The 20,870-nt window shown below is 38.7% G+C and overlaps 1 protein-coding gene across 5 annotated transcripts in view; it reads left to right on the top strand.

The window, feature by feature from the left end:
* NLGN1 (neuroligin 1) overlaps window positions 1-20,870 on the top strand; it is a 330,417-nt gene that overhangs the window by 53,191 nt on the left and 256,356 nt on the right. The window lies entirely within an intron of this gene.

Here is a 20,870-nt window from a genome sequence, read left to right as displayed (position 1 = left end):
AAAGGGGGTTGTTCAGTCACTAGACTTGAGGGAAGATTTTTCCTATTTTAATGTCTGTACTCTAACTCAGACATTGACATCTGCTTACAAGTACTTTCATTAAGTTACAACTTGCCCAGGAAGATGGGGAACGTTAAAACATCACAGTTAGAGCTGTTTGTTAAAAAATATTGGGTTCAATCATCTGAAGTGGAGACTCTATGAAATGCAGGACTTCAAGTGCATAGGAGTGGACTTTCAAATCCCTTGCCCAGTACGAACAGACTCATATTTATTTTTGCAATAAAGTCCCTGTCTTCCTAAAGCGTTGCTTTCTCCATGACACAGATTCATCTCAAACCCAAGGCTCTCTGGGATCCACCAGAAAAGGGATGTTTTGTCTACATCTTCTTAGCAGTCCTATTCAGCTAAAGCGTGGTTGATGTGATGCCCGCCCAGAATATAATGGCCGAATCGGGACTTCTGAAATTTATACAATATTTCAGTAGATAGAGCACTCATCCAGGCTTGCAAGAGTGAAACTCTGGGCTCTTTGTAGCCTCAAGGAGATCAAATTCATACCTTTCATTTCCCATTAAAGTCCCCTAGGTATTCAGTACAGAGGGCATTGTCCATTCCAGTTACATCTCTGTCATTCCGCAAAAGAAGCCCTCCAGGTTCTTGGACTGAACAGACACAGTATGTCTGTAGTTCAGTCACTGAGGCAGTCGCCTGGGTCAGCAGAGATCTCGGTCCAGTTATTAATCCAAGTATGGTTTAAACTGCCACTGGGCAGAATTCTCCATGGAAAAATTATGAACAGTCCCCAGAAGAGGGATCAGCACCCAACCCCCTCTTTCGTGCTTGTTGTAAATAGGTGTTCTAACCCCCAGATTACAGATTTCTCTGCCCCTCTTTGGTTCCAGTTAATTTGAACGTAGAGATGTTTTCCGCACAGTTGTGGAGTGTGGAGAATGCTCCTGGCCAAGAGCAGGTGGTTGAAGCATTACAGAAATGGGTAAAAGATGCGAGTTTGAACCCTTTCATGTGGAGAAAGTTGTGGAACATTTACCTCTTTTTCTCAATAGTGTATAAAAGTGACTCGTATTGCTTCCTTCCATTGTGCTTTTTTTTATAGGAATGACCCTCGCTCACTTTCTTGAAAAGAATGATTTAGGTGCATAAATGTGGTAGCAGCAATTTAAGAAGTAACCACTACGCTGCCTTTTTGTGTTGTCACCTTTTCCCTGTAAGTGATGACTGCCTCCAAAGCAGACATTCTCACTCCCTGTCAATCCAGAGTCAGCCAGGTTAGCCTGAACCAGCATTAAAGGTGATTTAAACTAATCTGCTTGACTCGTTATTGAACTGGTCTTGAAACATTCACCCAACCCGACAACGGGGCTCTGCTTTGTGAATGGCAGCACCCAAGAGAAGAGTAGAGTAGAGTAGAGACGAGACGGCGTGGAGCATTAGCTTCTTGCTCGGTTTCAGCTAGGCGCCCGGAGCCCGTCTGCCAGCTCCCTAAATCACAGGGGATGTTGGTACTCTGAATTCCTGCCTGACGCTGGCAGCCCAGAGCGAGGCACCCGACCCTTACAGGGAGGTGGGATTTATGGCGCTCTCATTGCTTCGGCGTTCCCCACTAGCTGTTTGACTGTGTTGGATATTGTGAATCCCTCCCAGAACGCCTAATTTCCCCACGTGGGCTACCAGAAAATACCTCGTAAAACGCCACGGGTTGCAGTCTGGAAGTCAGGTGCTTAAAAGTTAGGTAGTTACATGACCAGCGTGGAAGCGTCTAGGTCTTTTTGTACATTCAGATCCTCGTGTTTTTTTCTCTCGTTTACTGCATTAATCATGCAGTATTTAGTAAAAACAATGAGGGGAAAAAAGGACCAAACAAATAGGGTTGTTCTATCCCACCGATATGATAGAACAGTTAAATTAATGGCTAAATCTAATTAGGAAATGAAAAATTACAGCTTGTCTGCTGCCAATACTAAAGCCAATGGACTGTGAGATAGAGCTATGGTTACACTCCAAAATTATCTCACCATTGTTGAATCTTAAGGTGGCTTTGCTGCCTGCACTTGGAAATAAAATAATCCTAGCAATTACGGTTTGCAATTTGTGAGTGGTTTGAAATGTAGTGGCTTTTACTATAATAAATGGATTATTGTATGTTGACAAAGTACAACTTTAATTAACAGTGACAGATAAAGCTCTTGCATTTAGAAGCTATTTATATTAGAAATTACCTGATAAAAAGGGGGGTTTTTAAGCATTCTAAGTACCCGGTTATGCATTACCATCTTGGTCTGCTACCATATGTATTCATCATTGCATGGATGTTGCCTGGAATCACAGCAAGTTTTTCTGAGACATTAGACTGTCATAATAACTGATAGATCAATGGCTTGATTTACATATTTATTATGGAGAAACTGCTTGTTTTCATCAACATAACTTAGATTTTATGCATTCTTTGTCTAAAGGTAATTTGAAAATATTAATTTTCAGTGACAGCTCAGTCTTCTTCCTGTTTAATCACTTAATTTCCCTTCTACCTAAGAATGACATTCAGTGAAATGAATGAGAAATGATAACTTCAGGATGTCATTGTCCTTACTGACTAAGAGCAAACAGACAGCCCAGGAGACAGTCTGGGTAGCTGTACAAAATATATCAATCACAACAGCAAAAGCTAATTACATTTTTTTCCCTTTACATAAAGACATAACTTTAAAAAAAAAAATTCTTTAGTTTATTAATTTTCTGAAGTCTAAAAATGTATATTTTTTTAGCAAAAATAATCCTAAAAAGGAAAAAAATGTGCCATCTGTCAGAACTAGAAAAGTCATTTTACTTTGCACATTTTGTTTTCAGCATCATATTCAGCATCATCTGGATCACACTGTCTTAATCCTTCAATGACAGGAATTTGCAAAGAGGCACTCTTGATGGATCCCAAGGAAAATAGTCACTGAAGTATCTTCATGAATAAAAAAGCGTTGGTATTCTTCTTTCTTGTTAATTCCCTACTTTTCATTAATGTTATCCATTTCTGCAATTCAAGGTAGTAAAGATGTCCGAAGGAATACAAATAGCTTGAGAGGAAGGAAACTGATGAAAGGGAGTGGCTTATAGCTTTCCATATTGTTGCACTTTGTATGATAGAGCTGAATGGACAAGGTAGGGAGAAAAAAAAAAGAGCAATTAAAATGAGGAGACTAAGAAATTGAAGAGTATAAAAGGTAAGAGAGAGGAACAGACAAGATAAGAAGCAGGGTACATGCAAAAAAGACAGTAGTCTTCGTCATGTTAGTAGTTTAGCCGTATCAGAAGTGTTGGGAGGTATTTAACCCCTTGGTAACATACTCAGACCTTTTAGAAATTAGAAAATACTTATAAAGTCATCCTGTATTTCCATAGCTGTTTGTGTTTTTACAGATTCCTTCCATCAAGGCTATTTCTTATTGTATTTTCTGGTGGTATACATCAGGTCTTTCTTTAAAATAGTGCTATTATTTGCCCATTGCATCCTACATCAACACTGGAAGCCCAGCCTATTGCCTGAGGGTATCTCCATCAAGATCTCCTGCCTTCTTCTGGGTGAACTTACTGCTGCTAGTGAGGATTTTACTGATGCAAACTGAATACCTAGTTTGTTTGGTAAATGGAATTTAAGAATGAAAATGAGATTTTTGTTTGTTTGTTTTCATATGCCGTCAGTTTAGCACATACGTCAGATGTGCGCTGATAGGGACAGTGGACATGATTTTAGCCTCCAGCCTGTTACTAACTTTAGTTTGGTAGAGGTTCAATCTAGTTCACTTATTTGGCTTGCCTCTGTTGCATGACTGAAGATTTAAGGGAAAAATGCTTAGAGTCCCAGCATCTGTTAATTTACGCTATTTAAAGTACAAATGAATCAGAGGGAAGATTTTTTAAACCATTTTCTTAGAGGTTTTCCTCCACTCACTGCTTGTGTCTATATTGAAAATAATTGAAATTATTTTAAAATTCCAAGTTACAAAGCAGCCATTAGAAAATGATTTTGAGTCAACAATTATCATAACTCCTATAATACAGTAATGTTCTCCGCTGGTGGGAGCATTCGGTGGTTAGCTTGGAAATGCCTGTAAGGTATTATTCTTCGTGTTAGACAAAACCCCGATGGCTGCTTAAAATTGTTGTATGTCATGGCTGCTACACAGGCAGTTAAAGTCTCCATGAAAATGCACTACCTCTGTAGTTTGTCGGCGCTACAGGAAATCTAATTGAAGCAGTTTGGGTGGTGTTATAGGACATAAAATCAGAGATGTTCCTTACTCTTATTACATACTTAAAAATATTATCTTAAAGTGCTCCCTAATAGTTTGTTATAATTTTGAGTTGGTTTTAAAAACAGTGTATTTGAGTACAAGTAGATGAAAAATCCCTTGGTAACGAGGGAAATTACAGAGATTTTCAATTACCAATCTACATGTTCACTGACTTTTCATTTATATCTTTCTTTTAAAATGAAGTTGTATTACAAGATGAAGTAGATGCATCTTCTGTTTTGGCTTCTTTTCACGTTCTCAAGAATTTGTTGTTCCTTTGGGTGCTTTTGCTGTTGGCTCTCTGCTATTATTTTTTTATTTTTAATTGTTCCATACTGTGCGAACAGTAGTACATGCCACAGTTGCATTCCCCTTCTCCCAAGCCTAACCACTGTCTTTCACCAAGTATGTGCGTGATATGAATGTTTCTTTTTGTTTTGGATATGGATATGTATTTTTATTTGTGCGTGTATTCATAAACACATACTCACAAATATACATATACGTTATGGTTTCATGTCTACACAAAACTGTAACCTTGCACATTTTACCGGAGTAGAAACACATGACAGTACCCTCTGCAGTACGTTAATGTAAGCTGAAGAATTTGCAACAGATACACTTTCAAAATTAATGCTATTGAGCTGCCTGTATTTGGTGAATATTTTGTAATAACAGGAGTTCCACATTAAGCCAAATGGACTGATTATGAAAATTGGAGGATAAAATAAATGTTAAATTTGCAGTGTTGCCAAACTGACGTTGCTGATAAAAACCTGAAAATGTTGGGGGCTAAATTCAGGGATCGTGTGAATAACACCTTGTTATAGCCCAATCTTTTCAAAATTTACTAATGCACTTTCAAGCATGTTTTTCAATTAGCTAAATATCACAGCTGCATCTTACACATCAGGAAGTCGATGTTAGCTCAGCTTCCATGCTGAGAGGCCAGAGGGCTTTTCTGTAGAAGGGAAAGGAAACCCACATGAAGCTTTAAGGCGAGACAGTTGATTGCCTTTTTTGTTTGCTACCATTCTTCCTTCTTTCTGGACATGCAAATAACAACAATTTACATTAAAAATGTATGCAAATAATTTTTACTTCTGTTGATGTCACCATTTAATTTTTACAGTTGTGATTTACAGTTGCAGTTTTAATCTTGAATTAATGTGGCTGATTGCAATTATTTGTCTTTTTAATTGAAATAAAGTAGGAAGGAGAGGTGTCCCGAATTTGCTACTTGCTGTACAAATGTTTCTACACCGGTTGCGAAGTAAACATCTCACTATGGTGAGTGGGACTGGAAGACGGAACAGGGGAAGTAATTGCACAGATTGTTATGCAGCTGGAAGACTAGGAGAGGGCATGGCCCTGAAAAAAATTACAGCTTTCTACCTGTGTTGCAGAAGAAGAAATCTGCTGAAATACCAAACTACAGGATATAGTCTTTTTTGGAGCAGAATTACTAAGTTAGCCTCGCTTTACTTCTTTTGTAGAGGTACACAGTACCTATTTTTATTTTACTGTATTTACAGTGTGCAGTTATGATTGTCTTTAAAAAGCTGTGGGGTGTGAAATAGGAATATATATATTTTTTACATTAAAGGGTTCAGAATTGCTTTTCCTGAGGAAACTGTCAGTGATGCCAGAGAATATCAAAGTCAGTGTGAAGCCGTTATGCTAAAAACTTACTTTTCATTCAATTTCTCTGCCTCTGTACTTGAAATCTTGATAAAGGTTGAAAGTTTAGAAGTGACTGATACAATTATGAATGCACTGACTGTTCAGTTAATTGGCAGCGCTTTGAATAAAGGTACCATTTATAAATTATTCATTGATCTATATTTCATGATTAATAGGTGGAGCTCGGTTCCTCAGCTCATTGAAAAGCGTATTCAAATTGTTTTAGTAAATTTGTAACAGATGCTGCTCTAACAAATAGTTATAAAACACATTATAATGTGTAGATATAACTGAAGCAATATATAACATTTCACTGTTATTCAGTGTCACTGTTTTCTTACATAATTTCTCACATCAGTGTAACACTGAATAAAGTAGGGGTTTTTTTCTAATGAATAGTATGGGGAGTAGAACCGTATCCTATTTGTGAAATGCCAGCTCCATTAAAATTGGTGGTGAAATTTCCACAGTCACCACTATGTTCAAAAGTAAGGTTCAAATTTCAGTGTTGGAAATTGGCATGGGTATCTTGATTTCACTCTAAAAAAAAGGTTTATAGATTGAACAATAATATTGTGGTTAATGTATACTAAAGTTACTTCTTCATTGCTACTCCCAAGCCGCTCTCATGAAGGAAGAACTTACTTAAGTTTTCAGTGGAAGTTCAAGTCTTGGTTGTGTTCACTCAAACCCTCTTCCTGCCTGTGAAATAATTTCCTATGAAGAAGCATCCTTTATGAGCCTCCGCAGTCCCTACAGCCCTTTCAGCTTGCTTTCTTACTGCTCCTTCGTCAACAGGCGTGATGGTGAACAATAGTTTCTGCTATTGTCTGTCTCCATCCTTTGTCTTGCAGTCACTCAAGTTCATTGTCGTTCTCTCCAAAGGGCATCTAATCCTGCAGATATATGCACCGTACTCTCTTTTGCAGTCTCCCACTGAGTCGTTCAGTGAGTAAACATTCACATCCATATGACCCATGGATGACAGCAGGACTGAGGTCTTGGTTTGGAAAGTGTCATTACTGCAGTTAAAATCTGTCTGAACGCACTGAGAATCCAGTAGTCGGTGCTATTTTGGATTATTTTCATGTCAATCTTCAGTTATCAAGGGTACTAAATTAACCTCCTATGACTCTGAAAACATGAAAATGTTGCAGTTCAAATAGTTGTACAAAGTCCATAGATTAGTATCTTTGATCTTCTCAAGGGTCCCACAGGCTATTGACACACACATTTAGAGAATTCAGGAAAACAGATGGTCAGCATTCACGGGAGGGACTAAAACAAGGTGATCAGGACATCAAAAAATGTGATACAAAATTCAGGTTGCCTGTGGAAAAAATGAATGTGGAGCAGGTGGGGAGAAAATTTACAATGTGCCGTCGAACCAAGAGCATAGCCTCTTGCTGTGGTTTGGGGGTGGTTGCTGTTTTGAGGATGTAGGTGCACTGATGTGTAGCCTCGCTGCTGGACGCCTCCACATTTACTGTGAGGAAATTCACGTTACCAGCTTCGTGACAAAAAAAAGGATATTTACCTGACAAAACTCTTTCAGAACAGCCTATGCAAGAAGCACCCCACCTCGAATGGTATTTTCCCAGAATTTCTCTTCATAGCTTTCAAATGCATTATAGGCTTGCTAAACTCATCATTAGAAGCAAACTTGCTGAGGACCACCCCATACCAAAAGAAGCCAGCAAGTGTAAAATTTGCAAATGCATTTCCACCACCACTGTAAGAAATAGTTCTCACAACAGAACTATGAAAATTCATAGATTCTCTCTCGCTCTCTCCGTCTATCACAGACTGCAACATATTTCATCCAGTGCACCAAATGTCCTCGGGGAAACTGTGGGTGAAAAGAAGCCCTGCGCGTTAAAATGAATTCACACAGACAATTGGTGAAAAAATATGAAAATCATATTTTTCCCAAGACAATGATTCCATTTCCAGCCTCTCTTACAAGTCCTTAGGGAAGATCTACAAAATATCTTCAAGAGGCTATGTTAGGAGAATAAGTCACATCTACTGGACACTAAAACCAGGGTCTCAACAGAGGTTTTATTGCACATTATAATTTTGATCTCCATTAATATCTTGTATTCTAGAGGCAACAATTTCCTGTCTCTTTCCCCTGTCCTGTTGGACTAAATTCCTGATCCTCTTGGTTTAGTCGCTTCTGTGAATACTGAACATCTCTTTTTCTGAATTATTTAAACAACTTAGTTGAATGTGAACAATTTGTCTTAACCACGTTTCGCTTGAAGGTTACGGCTCCTATGCCAAAACTGAAGACAAGGGTTTATTGTTTTTTTCTCACAACCCCATTACCTGTTCTAATAAAACTTTCCTTCCAGACCTCACTTCACTTCTATCCTCAGATGCTCTCAACTAAAGCAACAATAATATTACTTTGTGGTGAATTGCATTGTGGTGAATGGGGTGAAATCCAGTTGGTGGCAGATCACAAGCGGTGTTCCCCAGGGCTTGGTGTGGGGTCCCGTTCTGTTTAATATCTTTATCGATGATTTGGATGAGGGGATTGAGTGCACCCTCAGCAAGTTTGCAGACGACACCGAGTTGGGAGGCAGGCTTGATCTGCTTGAGGGTAGGGAGGCTCTACAGAGAGATCTGGACAGGCTGGATCGATGGGCCACGGCCAATTTTATGTGGTTCAACAAGGCCGAGTGCCGGGTCCTGCACTTGGATCACAACAACCCCATGCAGCGCTACAGGCTTGGGGAAGGGTGGCTGGAAAGCTGCCTGGCAGAAAAAGACCTGGGGGTGTTGGTCAACAGCCGGCTGAATATGAGCCAGCAGTGTGCCCGGGTGGCCACGAAGGCCAACGGCATCCCGGCCTGCATCAGAAATAGCGTGGCCAGCAGGAGCAGGGAAGTGACTGTTCCCCTGTACTGGGGAATGGTGAGGCCGCACCTGGAGTCCTGTGTTCAGTTTTGGGCCCCTCGCTGCAAGAAAGACATTGAGGTGCTTTAACATGTCCAGAGAAGGGCAACGAAGCTGGTGAAGTGTCTAGAGCACAAGGTCTTACGAGGAGCGGCTGAGGGAGCTGGGGCTGTTTAGCCTGGAGAAAAGGAGGCTGAGGGGAGACCTTAACGCTCTCTACAACTACCTGAAAGGGGGTTGCGGTGAGGTGGGTGCTGGTCTCTTCTGTCAGGTGGCTGGTGATAGGACGAGAGGAAATGGCCTCAAGTTGCGGCAAGGGAGATTTAGGTTGGATATTAGGAAAAATTTCTTTACTGAAGGGGTTGTCACACATTGGAATAGGCTGCCCAGGGAAGTGGTGGAGTCACCATCCCTGGAGGTATTCAAAAAGCATGTAGACGGGGTACTCCATAACATGGTTTAGTGGGTATGGATGACGGTTGGACTCGATGATCTTGAAGGTCTTTTCCAACCTAAATGATTCTATGATTACATCCTGGGGAAGAGAACAATGAGCCATTTTCACTTCTTATGGCACCTGACTGTGCAAACACATGCACACGTGCATCTATGCTCATATATGTATGCCCATTTACACACATATGTTCAGTGGTCAAATGGAAATGCAGACATTTCTGTATGTCTAGATCTCACATCTGAAAAGTTCTGGTTTTGCTTTCATGAGTGCATTGGTATGGCGTTTGGTCAAATACAAGTAATTTTCAACTGTGTTAGTGAAAACACTTTTTGTTCAGATGCAGGAAAAGAGTGCCCAGCAAATGGCTGACGCTGTGTGTTTTTGGGTAGTGAAGGCATTGCTCTTCTCCAAATGCTACAGCTGCTAACTGAAAACCTCGGGGCATCTGTGCTGTGACTCAGCATCTATATTTTAGAGGTTTTAATTTCCAAAACGATGTTAATAACTCTTTCAAATAAGGGTTGGTTCCACAACAATCTGGTGACTTCTCCAACACAACAGCTAAATGCAAATTCCAAAAATGTAAGGGAAATACTGTTCAATAATTTATTGTTTTAAATAATGAGCTTTCATAGGAAGTTTTTCCTGAAAGTTTTTTAGAAGTAATAGGATAAAAATCCCCTTGAAATATTCCAATGCCTGAACACAGCAAATTTTTAAATTATACTTATTTAAAAGCATGACTACTTGTTGTTTCTTAAGAGCGAAGCCTGATAGTTACACAAAAGATAATGGTAATATGGCTCACTGGAAACTATAGGACTTTCTTTGAACCCGAGGAAGTAAATACCACTTAAAGGAAATTAGGTATATATCAAACCAGAGCTAAAATTTAGCCTCCAAAACATTACATTTTTTCTTAAATGATATTAGGAGATTGTTTAAGAAAGCTCTCTTTTGTTTGGGAGAACATGTTGCATGTGGGTGGGAAGCTTCCTAAATTACTTAAGGATCTCTCTAAAGTCACTCACTGGCTTTAGTTTAAAAGAGTGTTTCATTGGAAAAGTGTTGCTGAAATAATAGCTCTATAAGGTTTGATTTTTCCAGTGATGTCCAGTGCTCCGTTTACAAGTAAAAATGTTGGGGTTTGGGTTTTTCCCACCTAAACACACTGCAAAGCTAACAAGGGATTTAAAGTAAACTAGGTCTTCTCCTCTCACATCATCAGTGGCAATGAACTTCCTAGAGCCTAAATGGTGCCATGACTTCCACCTGAGCATCACCGTTATGTTCAGCTTGTGCCCTCAGCTGACAGCCATTTGGCCCAGCTGGTGCCCATTAATGCAGGTGTAGCTGACTAGGGCTTAGTGTACAAATCTGTGGATTTGCACAAGGTAGTCTGGTTTGCCTTTATCTGTTGCCGCTATTAACTTGAGCTGGAACTTAGTGTCATGCAGCCTGGCTTCCCTAGAGCTGTCTGGTTTGTGGCCTGTTTTCAGGGTGGATGAGAGCGTGCTGTTTCTAGACAGGTTGGTGGGTGCTTGGGGGTTTGGTGAGTACTGGTCGGAGCTGGTTGGAGTAATGTTTAATGGCAGTAGGGATGATGCTGAATGGAGAGCGGGAGAAGGGGAAATTTATGCCTGTTTTCATAAATTTGTAGGGATGCCTGTGCTCTAGCACTCTAAAATAACAGCCCTGAGCTTTTCATTGCTTCTGAGCCCATCTGTGCGAAATGTGACTCCACCTCTCCTTATTTAGTACTTCCCAGACACTGTATCTGCTGAAAATACTCAGCCCTGCCTAATCAGGGGACAGGGAAATTGTTATGTTACTAGGGCAGAATAAGAATTTTACCATCAGTGGATGCAATGGTTTTCTGAGAGCTTTTCAGTAAAGGCACAAGAATAATTCAGTTTGTGTTATTTGTTAATCATCCTTTTTAATTTGGATTTTTTGCTTGTTCTGTCCTTTGCCTGTCTACAACTCTCAGATGAGTAATTGCCACGTAGCTTTAGAAGGTTATCATAGCAACCAAAAGATGGGGAGGACAGTAAATGAGAAAGTCTACAGTCCAGCAGTTTATTTTAGCAGACGTTAATCAATGGAACTGCAGCTTCGATCGCAGAGCTTGAATTCGTTTCTTGTATTTGATTTTCCCTCCAGCTACTATTACAATTTACTTTTTATTAAATGACTTCTGATGAGCAGATGACTAACCTCTTAGTCCTGTCTCTTCACTGCATTGTGAACTGTAGATTAAACAAAACCTACCTTGATAGAAGTAAATTTAAGCAACGTAGTTTTGTTTTGTGATGCCAGAGTAACTCTTAGTTACCGAGTACCTTCATTCATTAGCTGAACTTGGTGTAATCTACTCTGAAGTGTTAATTTTATCTTTGTATGGACCTATAAAAGGTTTCTAGAAAGGTGAAAAATATTGTTAGCAACAAAAAAAGTAATGGAAGTCTTTTTCCAGGCACACAATTTTATAATCTCCAATATTCTCTTCCCTGCCTTCCTTCTCAAAGGATTTGCATCTTTTGCCTCATATGTTTCGTGGAGCCATAAGCTTGCAGAAATAGTCAGTTGGTTGTGTATTATTTGTGGTAGCTGATCAAACTTCGGAGTAACCTGCCACTCTGAGGTGGTTCTTCTAATTCTTTCACTAGATCAACTGCCAACAAGATATTTTTTTTATCCCAGTGCAAGGTGACTGATAAAAGCACGCTCTACGTGGAACTGATAAGAAATGAATAATCTCACAGACAAAATATACAGTCTTTGCAAGAGAGAGGATTATCACATGTGTGAAGCAGTAATACTGGGGAATGCAATCAATTGAGAAAAATCTGTAAGTCAGCAGTAGGTAGTATATGGGGTCCAGAATCACACCTGGGCAGTGAGATAGTAGGTGTAGAAGCCTTGTCGCCCCTATGCTAAGTTAAAAAAAAGTGAGTAGCAGCAAATTTGTTGGAGCAACCACTTAGAATGCTGCTGTGACTGGTTGTTCTCTGAGTGCTGTTGCCCCCACCAGTGGAAGGCCAGTTGTGACTCCCTGACATGCTAAGCTTTCCAATTCTAGGACATTTTCAATTCTAGGAATTTCCAGTTCTGTCTTTTGCAGTGGTCTATACAAGGAAAGCAGTACTGGGCTAGAGAAATGTAGAGGTTTCTGCTGTGGTTGGTGTGAGAACAGAAGTGTTTTGTTTCATCATTTCCCGCTCTGCGTAGTCATGAACTGATATCAAAGAAATGTCACAGAATCCTCCTGTGTTGCATTTGTTGTTGCTTCTACCCGTTCCTACCTGCTCCCTTGTTCTTTCAGCTGCACTTTGTTGTCTTCCACTTCTTGCCACTCTGATCACAAATACTTCGTTTCTTGCAGCTATCAACAGAGATGCATTTATTCTCTCCATTGCCTCTCTGCATTTTGTTCATATTCTCTTATTCCCCATGTTTCTTCCTTCCCTGTGAATTTGCCTGCCTCAGATTTTTATATAATTTTCTTTTCTTGCCCTACGTTGGCACAGCTGCCATCTGACTTTTCTTTTGTGTGATGTATCTTTTTTCCTCCATTCTTATGTTCTGCAGCGTGTGAAATGCACTGAACTGTAGCATTGCCAAGAAGCATCATACAGTGAGAAAGAGATAAAAGTATTGAACTATGAGAATGTACTTTAAGCTCTGTGTGCTGCCGTGGACAGGACAGGCTCTCTGTCAAACAGTTCTATGTTGTATAAATTTTAAGACTAATTGTGATATATGCTGCTCATTCATTTTTGCTTTCTTGGGCATACAATCTAATTCCACCTGGGAGAAATGCCCTTTCTCTGAATAACCTTGTGCTATAGGTGTAGAGGTTTTTTCTCTCTGAACACCTTTTTCACGTGTAGGACGGCCCCAGAAAAGAAAAGCAGTGAATTTTAACAATTTAACATACTATCTTTGCAAGCAAATTCAATAACATAGCTTCTAATAGTTTATGTATTTTAAAACTTGGCTTTAGTCAAATGTGCATACTGGCAATAATATGTTGGTAGATATTTACCTTCATCAAGGGGTCACTTTTTATTCGAGTACCATTTATATAAATATTTCTAAAGCATGATTTTAGAGTTTGCACAGGCTTTGTCCATCCCTATTGCACTTTCCTCCTTGCTTTCTAACTAATCTAGAACAAGAAACCTACTACAGTCAAAGCACCATTGTCATTTTAAAAATGTACGTAACTTGTATTTATTGAAAAATCGAGAGGGCGTTTGCAGTAAGAATACTTTTTTATTGATTAGGAGAAGAATATTAGAACTACACATGTTGTATAAAAGCAGTTTTATTGGCCTTTCTCTTTGTAGAGAAGCTGGTTGAGGCTTTAAAGTATTAAGATAATTGGGCTGTTATTTATTTTTCTTTTGCTATAGTTTGATTGTGGTTTTCAATGTACATTCAAATGAATGTCATAAGAAATCCAGTAGTGAGATCTGAGGTATTGCTTAGGTACCATGAATATTCGTGTCAGCCTTAAGGAACTGTCTGTTCTCCATACAGGTGTATTCTGGAATGGACTTCTTGGTCTCAGACTTCCCAGTGATGATTTAGATAGTCTGGGCTGTTAAACAATTGGGAGGTGGCAAAAGGACACCTAGCTATGAGCAGGTTATTTCCCTTCAGAATGAGAAGGACTGTCCTCAACTGGAGATGGTAGAAAATGTTCCTGTAAACTGAGAAATATGCCAAACTGAGCATCAGGGAGGAATCCTGGGGCACTTGGAAGTGCAGAATAAATGGACTGGCTTTCAGGTCCATACTTAAACAAGTAATGACGACTGTAGGCTAGTGTTTCACTAGTCAGGATGGTGTCTGTCCCCCTTGGGTTCAGTTTTAGTCAGCTGCTGTTTCTGTACAAACTCATCCCTACCAGCCTGGTCCCAGAAGACCCCTATAATTCTTTTTCTGGCTATTATCTCACTGTGTGACTAGTCTATATAAGCTACCTCTAATAAGTCACTTCATTTAAAAAAATCACTTTTCCCAGTTGGGGAAAGACTGGTGCTTAATTCATAAGCACACTGCTCAAAGTTGTTGCAAAACGAATTTAAATTAAGAGGACCATAAATACTTACTACACTCTATTTACTTGGGAGAAATGCATCTTCCTTGTAAGAAAGCCCATAGTTGCAGGAGTTGAATTTGGACGACTCAGCCTTCTAGTTCTCTCAGAATAGCACAGCAGACAATATTCTTCATTTAGCAAATACTTGTCTGAAGTTGACTGCCTGGCCATTTCTTCCTTCTTTCCTTTCTTCCATGAAATGTTGTCCTCTCTTTCCACTCCCAGCCCTCCCCTGATACGTGATGCCCCAAGGGTGAGTTCTGTTCAACAGCGTTCAAGGTATGGCTTGACATTTCTTGTGGCTGATACTGAGGCAATGCATTAGTCATACTGCACATGCTCATCTATGTTGTCCCATTTGCGAATGTGAAATCATAGATGTGGTTTCGTTTCTTTGCTGACCATGGTCTCTCTTTGCATCTCAGAAATGTTTTGTGATTATGTGCAGCTTTAAGAGAGTGAACTCGAGAATGGTTTGAAAAACTCGCTGTTCTTTCCAAGTTAAGCGTATTCCCACATGGCAATTCCATGGAACATAAAGGTTCATCAGCTTGCATGTCACCACACTCTCACTCTTGGTTTTGCATATTTGTAGGATCATGATGGATGTAGTCAGTGCAACAGGCATTTTCATTTCCCAAAGAAAATGTTGTCTTCTATTCTGTATGTGTTTTAATAGCTCCTGACTCCTTTATGAAAGTCTGCAGGGAAAAAATTTACATTAACAGATACAGTAGCTGTATTGGACCTTTAGATACAAACTCTAGAAACAACAAAAATCCTTTCAGCTGGTTTAAATGTCTCAAGAAGCAAAAACTTGAACTTGACTATCGTGTTCTGAAATAACAAAATGCAAATCTGCAAACAGCTTCTTACAAGTTTTTCCTTGGAAGTTGATACCCTGGGTCCATATTTATTCTTTAAACTGTACTAGCTAGGAACATAAGCTGTGTAGGTGTTAAGGAAAAGAAAAACAGATTACATTACAAAGCAAGATGCACGCTGTTTGAATGCATCAATAATTCCTTTTTTCTTCTCTTTTTACAGCAGTCCTAAAAAAGATGCAAATATATTCTACAACTTAGACTTGTACTGTTTATGACAGATGTACGTTAATATAAAACCTTTTTCTTAATGCACACACGGATGAGCCAGATTTTGTACAGAAATAATTGGGCTAATTAAAATTGAGTGAATGTTTTAATTTCTTTTAAATACAACATCTTTTCTACCTGTATCAGCTGTATGCCTTATTCATTTTGAGATACTGGAGAGAAAGCAAAAGGGTTGACTATATTACATGAAAGGAAGTAAAATTTTTCCAGCCCTTTAAGATTTTTTTTTAAGTTAAAATGTCCTGTTCAATCACAATAGTCTTGCCCTAACCCTTTCCCCATGTCTCTTTCTACATACAACTTCAGTTTTTAATGTGCACATGCATGAGCATAACTTATGACAGCCTTGGCATACATGGTGATTTAATTTTTAGTGTTTAGTAATGAATAATTTGGTTTAAATAAGGAACAATTACTTGTCAATTAATTCCAGATTTTTATGCAGATCAGAGATACTTAGCTTGCCTTGTGTTCTTCCTTGGGATCTAGGCATCCAGTCTTGTAAAATGCAAATTTCACCTTCTCCAGTTGCATTATAAATGAAAACAGAGTCTCCCCTTGATATCATGTGTTTTCTTTTTTTTTTTCTTCTTTTCCTGCTGTTCTTGATATCTAGTACTGGATTCATAGCATGTTCAAAACATCTATTGATTTCACGGAATACTGTATCAGATACTCATTTAGGTGTGCTAGCGTTTTTTCTTCTTACGGAGTGACTCTTCTTGCCCATCTTTTCAATTTGTACAGTGTCTTTACTTGTATCAGTATTACCCACCTCACATTTCACAGCTTGCCATATTTTCTGTTTGCATCAGTTCTACTTTACTAATAGCATTATACTTCATATTTTTTTCAATATTTACTGCTAATAATGATTACCTGAGCCCTGCTCTGTGTGGGAGTTTTCCAGCTCGTATTAGTGACTTTTCAACTGTGTCGTGAATCATGTTGTTAGTGTTTAATAAATATGAGCAAAATGGAATTATATTTAACTTGGGTTTCCTTCTCATGAAAAACAAGATGATCTTTTTTTGAGTAACTACTGCAGCAGGGATGTAAATTCAGTTTAAAGGGCTTGTTCAGCTTGCTTGGGTTGAATGCTTGCCTGTTAGAAGTCAATGGAAGTTTGCCATTTTCTTCCGCAGGGCTGTGATTTCCTTTACTGTTCCCCTTTCCACCCCTTCTCTTTTCAAATAAATTATCAGTGTGATTGAACCCCAGCGTGGTCCCTGGAAGGGCTTGCTTTCTCTTTCTTCTCCTTCCTTACATTTTGCTGTTCTCTTGTTCCCCAAAAGCTGTTTTAACCATTTCTGCTCTGTGTTGCTGTTCATATCAGAATACCCATGGCTTGTTTCTATCTTGCCATTAAATTTTGCAAGACTAGTTTTCATTGATCAGTATACTGCTTTACGTTGTACGCCTCTGGGAATGGGTAGGGTATTTAAGAAATGCTTCTCAAGAAAGAAGAGAGTATCCGTAACTAAGTCTCGATCTCTCAGAAATATTGCAAAAGTTTGTGTGGGATTCTTTGAAGAGGCAAAAAGGCCTCAGCTCACATGCGGAAAAAAAGATACTTATCTGGACCTTCAGTAAAATTTTGTAGTCTTTTAGTTCAGACTGACACAGCTTGCTTCTTTAGACTCCCATCTACATTGCTGTTCTCTGAATATTATTCTATTAAGATCCAAGATGTGTGTGTTGCACATCTTGGGGACGTGGAAGAAGACACCCCAAACCAAAATATATCCTGTCACTGAGGAAAAATAAGCAACTAAATAGAAATTCTGCTTCAAGCTGCCCTTGTAGCTTAGCGTTTCTGTTTGGATAAGAGGGAGTTTTGTATACTGAACATCTACATGAAATGCTCCAGCAAAAAATGCTTCACTTCATAGTAGAAGAGCCATGGACGAAAAAGCAAAAAATTGCGTCAGTACAGAATGAAGACATGCAGCACCTTGTCTGAAAAATACTGCGCAAACAAGGACTGCTCCTTTTGGGGCTGGGACTTGGGACTCTGCAAGGAACTATATATTCTAAATCGTAATTTTTTTGGTGGTGTTTTTTAAAAAAACTTTTATGAACTTTATTTCCATTTTAATACTGATGCTATATATATGAAAAATTATCCGTCACTAAATTCTTCTCTGTGGAACTGTTACTATCTCCAGGAGCATTTTTACAAAGAAGTCTTATAAAAGAATCTTCACATTTTCCATTCGACTATGTAATACACCAAATCTCAGGAGATATTAAATGTGTGTCTGTGGGAGAATGCAGTCTTCCTTGCATAATTTAACCAGCATTATTACTCGGCAGCCGCCTTAAAGGAATAACGATTTCAAAGCTCTTTTTCTTGTTCTACATTCTGTGATGTGGTGCTTTTCCACATCCTTTGCTAGTTAAATAAAAAAAACCCTTAAGAGTCTTGAAACAGCGCTACTGTTGCAGCACAAACTAGACAAGGAGAGATGAAAGTAGAGATTTTATCTGGGCCTTCAATTCAAGAAGTTGCTGAAAAGAAAAATGCATAGTGATGGCAGAAACTATTTTTTTTTCCTGACGATGTTCCTTTATTATTTAGTGCAGGTTTGTAGAAATGAATTTATAGAAATGAAATACGATGGGTAAGAATTTAACTGTGGCAATTTTCTGTTAATCATTCCTATTTTTCAGTTGATCCTGACTAAGTTAACCTTATGGCAGCACTCAAAGCAGTAGAAATTCTTCCTAAGAATCTGAAAAGCTATAACCAGCTACCCGACTATCTTGTTTCTCTACCGTGTGCAACAGAGTATTCAGGGAACAAGAAATACTGGACTTTTTCTCCTTTACTGTCATTTTTGATCCACTTCTAGTGGACATGGCAGAAGTGTATAGAGTTCTGCATGCTAGAGCTTATGAGCTCAGTTCTCTGTGTGGAGTTTATGCACTTATCTATATTTGAGAGACAGAGACTAGGAGGTATTATGCTGTGAGATGAATAATCTGCTTAAATAGTGAAGTACCGGTAAGCGGTATTGAAGGCACTGAATGTGTTTCTTTGGCCATTTCCTATGTGGCCTGAATAATATTGCTAAGGACTGGCAGTCTGTCACTTTAGGCTCAGAGGAAATTTCTTCTGGTTTTGTAGGGCAAGTTTGTCAGGTATGATGTGACAACGCTTTTGTATGCAGTTGAATGATTACTTTGTGCTGACAACTTGGCTACCTATGAAAGAAGATAGTATTGACTGTAGTTTAGGTCAGTATTTTAGGTCTCTGTGGGAGTTGCTGTCTGAGGTTTAGTCTTAATTTTTAAGTTTAATTTACAGCAAAGGCATGTTCATTCTAAGAAGGATTTAACACTAAGGCTTACAAATGGGTAAGAACAAATTTAAGGTAGGGTTGACATGATGGAGGAGTTACTGTACCAGGAAAATATTCCATTTGTAGAAACTTGAGGGGAAAATGTGGAGAAAGATTAGAAGGAAAAGATTAAACTTGGTGGTGTTGCTGAGTGAAGGAGATGGGTCAAGATTTCTTTGCTGAGAAACCAGTATAGCTCCATGCAGAATAATTGAGCTTCATTGAGATCAGCTGAAAATCTGACTGTGAGGCTTGTTGTTCTCCTACCCTGTGTTGTAAACTGGGCAGAAATCCACTAGGGTCATTGGTGTTACACCTGCACAAGTGATAACTGAACCACGATCTACAGTAGATATGCAAGTGGCACTGAAGCTATAGGTCGCCCAGAGCATAGCAGTAAGAAGCTTGTGCTTTATTCCTTAAGGAATTGGGTGCATTAAATGTATTAATAAAACATGAACTAACTAGGAGTCTTTCCAGTCTGTTGGATAAATATGTGCAACTTTAAAACTTCCCTATATTTGGTATGCTAGATATTTGTATGGTTTCTAGATCTTGGTAAAAGTGTTAAGTACCAAATAGTAGCACTGCTACTAGGGTTGTTAACAAGCACAAGAGTTTTATGCAGTTGAATGGCATTCTTTGTTCCTGATTACTCCACTTTGCTACTCTTTTGCATGACTAAGTTTGCAATTGTGTGCCTTTGAGTGTGTCTCGATGATTTGAACAGTGATGAAGGTGCTATTGTAAGGAGTATGTGGGAGTATTCAACCACAGGAACATTTAAAAATATATATATACACACACCATCTGGCGCAATGAGGTGTATTTCAAAGGCAAAATATTTGTTCTTTAGAAGTGTCTCTGAGTTAAGAATTTTTTTTTTTTTTTTTTCCCCTTTGGAAAAGACAGTTTGGTAGTTTCTAGAAAGAAATTCTTCATTCAGAGAAGGGGAAGGAACCTAACCAGGATATGGGTATTCTGTAGTTTATTTTTTTAACCCTCTCCATATTTTCAAAAAACTCTTTTAATGTACCTATTCAAGAACTGGAGAGTACTTGAAGAATAACTTTGTTAAAATTTAATACAAACATAATACCATTTAGCTATGCCTTCTTGATACTTGTTTATACAACCAGGATCTACGTTAGCTCTCGTAGAAAGTGTTGATTCTGCCTTTATACAGCCTTTTCAGAACTTTCCAGCAAAGAAGACTCCAGTCAGGATTCCCCTGTGTAAAGGCTTTTTGTATTCACAACTCTGCAAAACATTGTATATTAAGCTATATGACCGTATGTTTTTCCTAAATTATTGCAAAAGTACTACGAAATTGTATAGGGCCAGGAACAGATGTTCAAAGACCCCTAGTAGCAGCACCTCTAGTGAGCAATGAATATCTAACAATAACTTTTAGAGTTGTCAGCCTAGCATAGTAATGTGCACATTTAGCACATTTAAATGTGCCACTTTAATTCTGTGTAGTGCTATATTTTTATTAGAACATTGTGTGCTTCAACATTAAATGTCTCGCAGAGGGTTTTTTTTTGTCAACTAAAGCTGATAGCAAATTCTTTTGGAGAAGAGTTAAAACCATGTTTATAAAACCAAGGTGAATGACATGGTGGGTTTTTTTTCTTCCAATTCCTTATTTCTTTGCTCACTTGGCAGCCACTTGCTGTTTTGCTCAGGATCAAAATCAGCCTAATGAGTTGCAGGTACAGAATTCATTTGGTTTGCACTTCATAATTTTTGCCCAAAGACTGTCCTTTATTAGTCTTCTGGAATTTCTGCAGTATACCAAGATGTATTAGACATCAGCTAATTCTTGTAGAACAACTGGATGAAAGGTTTTGCTCATTTTTAAAATCCACCATTAGTAGATGACTGGTCTTCTTTAATTACTGTAGGGATAAAACCCCCTGATGATAAATTAACTGTGTAGCATACCCA

The sequence above is a fragment of the Accipiter gentilis genome, chromosome 6 (genome assembly GCF_929443795.1).
Source record: "Accipiter gentilis chromosome 6, bAccGen1.1, whole genome shotgun sequence".
Lineage (NCBI taxonomy): Eukaryota > Metazoa > Chordata > Aves > Accipitriformes > Accipitridae > Astur > Astur gentilis.
This window is presented reverse-complemented; position numbering and strand designations above follow the sequence as displayed.